The sequence below is a fragment of the Otolemur garnettii genome, unplaced genomic scaffold, assembly GCF_000181295.1.
Source record: "Otolemur garnettii isolate 467f Iridium unplaced genomic scaffold, OtoGar3 scaffold00116, whole genome shotgun sequence".
In the NCBI taxonomy this organism is placed as follows: domain Eukaryota; kingdom Metazoa; phylum Chordata; class Mammalia; order Primates; family Galagidae; genus Otolemur; species Otolemur garnettii.
In genome coordinates this window covers 1829782-1833787 of record NW_003852511.1, presented here as the reverse complement: position 1 = coordinate 1833787, position 4006 = coordinate 1829782, and positions in this window count along the sequence as shown.

Here is a 4006-nt window from a genome sequence, read left to right as displayed (position 1 = left end):
TGAGTGCGATCCTACCTAGAAAACAAAACAAAAGTCTTCGTTTTCTTTAGGGCTGCATAGTATTCCATGGTGTACATATACCACAGTTTGAAGATACAACTTAATTCTAGCCCAAGAATATGGGGAGGGGGAGGGAAGGGGAGGGAAGAAGGGCGGCAGGGTGGTGGGAGGGTGACCGGAAAGATCACCTATATCTCTGTCTAACAAGGGTACAAGTGAACTTTTCTAGAACTAGAATATAAATGTTTTGACACAATGACTATGCAAATGACATGAAATTTATGTGAACCAGCTTGATGAAAGTATTTCAAAATGTATATGAAAACACTACACTGTACCCCATGTTTGCATTAATGTATACAGCTCATTTAATAAAAAAAAATAAAAGAAAAGAAAACAAAACAAAACAAAAAAGAAGAAGAAGTAGAAGAAGAAGAGGAGGAAGAAATAATAACAAGAAACACAGGCAAGGCCCAGACCTTGAAGATGTGCCACCAAGAAAGCAGCTTGGGAAGTTTGGTTTTGTTTCTTTTCTTTCTTTAGTATTGTCACAATTTCAGATTGTTTACAATGGAACTGGAAAATTTAAAGTGGAGGTAAAAAGCTCATTTAGGGATAAAATTCCAGAGACAAAGAGATAAGAGCGATTACAGGGATTCACTAACATAAAATTCCCTTGTGCCCGCCCCATATGCCAGAGGTGGTGGGTTTAAACCCAGCCCTGGCCAAAAACTGCAAAAAAAAAAAAAAAAAAAAAAATTCCCTCAGCACTTCAGGCCCATTACTTTTTTTTTCAGGCCCGTTCCTTTTGCCTGACATTTCCTCAAATTGTTATGCTTTCTTTCAAAAAAAAAAATCTATAGGTTTGAGTTTATTAGTTCCATATTTTATTTGAGGAACAACAGATTTAAGAATAACTACTCCACCATCGGTCATTGTATTGTCTATAAAATTTTTAGAGAAAAAGGAAAAGAACAAAACAAGGTGAGGCAATCTTTAATGACTTTTCAGAAAAGAAGCATAAATTTCTTCATGCTAATCCTGATTATTAACACCATGACAAAAGTCAGGTCTGGCAAGAACCGATTTTTCAATCATCAGAAATCCATCAGACTTCTAATCCTCAGTGGCAGAAGTCAAGGCTGTGTTCTGCTCCCCTTTATTTCATGTCCTTTTTAATGGCATGCACACCCCCCTCAGATGGGCTGGACACTGCCCTCGGCCATGGAGAAATGAAGCAACAGCCTCTACACTCAGGTTACCGGGAGCAGTTTCCAAAGACCTTGGGGCTGGTAAGTAACACCGTCATAAAGAGGGCTTGGAACGAACCATTCTGTGAAAAGATCATTATTCAGCAGAGGTTTTGAGAATTCCATTCTTGAATCAAATAAATTCCTGTGGTTATTCTTGGTTCAGTTACCTGGTGGCATATTTTGAAGCTAATCCGTGCTGATGGCGTCACAAGGAAGCCATTTTGCTCAACAGACAGAGCATTCAAAGAATTTCCCCGAGCCCCGGTGGGGACACATTAGTAAGACCTATTTTGAACATTTTCCAAGCCAATGTCCTGAGCTTTGCTCTACAATCCAGCACCTCAGGGACACAACCAATTTTCCTGAGGAAAATTGTGACTTTACCTGCAAAAAAGAAAGAGTAACGACATTTGAGGCAGAAAACTGGAAGTCCAGATTAAATAACAGCAAGTGTACCAGGGTTGACGAGGCGTTTAAAGAAGTTACAATTTTGTAAACATTTCTCGGAGGAAGAGGTTAGTATTCTGTACCAAGTATTGCACCTTTGGACTTAATCAGCCACAGCTGGAAATGGAATTTGGAGTTGTAAATGAGACCACCTGGGGCAGAAAAGGCTACTTAATTTGTGGGATCCAGGGCAAAACAAAATGATATGGGGACCCTGGTTCAAAAAATTAGGCAGTTGGAGATGGTGACAGCAGAGTGTTGATCAGGGTGAGACTCTTCTAAGCACGGTGCCCCGGTAACTGCATAGCCTTCATACCCATGAAGCAGGCCATGTCTGTGGGAGGAGATGGAGTGAACATAGGGTTAATTCATGGGAAAATCAACCTTTAAAGTGCAGGTAAAAAAAGAGGTCTAGTAGGCAGAAAAAGAGCCATAAGTGAATAGCGTCTCAGAAGTCAAGGGAAGTCATACTTTTAGAAAGAAGCCACCGTATGGACCTCCTTCTCTGCACGTCCAGTACAGTGGCAGAGAATAGGCATCCCATTGGTGTAGGATGTAGTCACCTGTCTCATGTTACTGAAGGGCAAATAATGTAGGTTCTCAAAAGTATCCCTCCCTTTCATAGCTAATTGGTCAGCTCTGACCTGAAGAAAAATGTCTCAGTAATAAGGGAGGACCAGCCCAATGTCAGGAGCATTGTGCTGAGAATGGACAGGGAAGCAGGATGGTGGGGACAGCTCCAAAGGCCTCCCTATTGGGCATGAGGTGAAAGGTTGGAACCGGGGAGGCTCCAGGGCAGGACCTGGAGCGAGGTGCTGAGCTGTGAGCACCGTTATTGCTGCTGCTGGGGGTTGTGTGTTGCTGTTGTTTATTTCTAAGGTGGGAGTGACTTTGTATGCAGAAGAAAAATGTCAATAGGACAAAGTGAAAAGTCAGAGGAAAGGAGAGAGAAAACAGAAAAACACAAAAGATTGGAAGAGATCATTCCTGAGTGATTGAAAGGCATGGAATCCAGGCGTAATCACAGAAGAGCACAGTCAGGGGACTGAATGGATGGGTGTTAAACATGCTGGTACCTTGCAAATATTTCTGAGATGTGTGAAATCTGATTGTGTCACACCAATCAGATAACAGTAATGAGAATATCAAAGACTTCATGCGAAATCCTGGCAGGGCAGCCCTCTTGGGGTGGAATTTTGACCTGGCTGTTGGGAAGGCTAAACTGGGACTGAACTGCCACGTGGACTAAGCTGTTCATTTTGGAAAGAAAGGGAAAGTACAGCATCATATGTGTGAGCAAAATAAAGAAAGAGCGGAGTGAATGGTGACCGTAGACAGTGTCACGAAGGTGCTTATCTACACTCATCGTGTAGAGGAGACACTTGGAGGTAGGCACTGCAGTGCTCCACGCCTTTGTGCTTCGTTTATTTTCTCCATGAAGTAGGAGACAAAGCCATTTGCTGAGAATAAATAGTGAAATACTTGCCTAGTAATGGGAAAAAACCTTACTTTGATTTATAGCGTTCCCTTTCTTCAGGCACTTCAAAGTCCTTTAGCAACTGCTACTTTCGAGCAACCTAATCCGGCATTTTGATAGACCCTTCCACTGGGTTGTTAATTTCTTTTCCAATGAATATCAAAGAAAAACTTGGAAATCTGAAACATTTCTGCAAAGACTTAACCACTGTCAGAACTAGGTTTTCTCTCGATAGCATTTTATAGGGCAATCTTTTCAGAACGTACTATAGAACTCAGAATCATAATACGATGTCTGGAAATGTAAGACTAGGAGGGCAAGCCCCTTGCAATGCTAGTTTCCCTGGGAAAGAGTATTGTTTAACATTCAGCTCCAGGCTCAGCACCCGGTTGGCACAGCGGTTACCATGCCAAGCACATACACCGAGGGTGGCAAGCTCGAACTCGGCCTGGGCCAGCTAAACAACAATGACAACTGCAACAAAAAATAGCGGGGCGTTGTGGCAGGCGCCTGTAGCCTCAGCTACTTGGGAGGCTGAGGCAAGAGAATCGCTTAAGCCCACGAGTTTGAGGTTGCTGTGAGCTGTGACACTACAGCACTCTACCGAGGGTGACATAGTGAGACTCAACAACAACAAAAAAATTTAGCTCTAGGTGGGAGCAATAATGTTAATTTTACTTCCATATCATGGTTGATCCAATTTCTTTCCAGCAGAAGAATTTTATCTCAGTCCAAGTGGCAGCTCATTCACCATGGTTTAATACACGACTAAGTAACAATCCCAACTTAGGGGTCTATGCTGCCAGTGGTGCCCAATGGGTCTGTATTA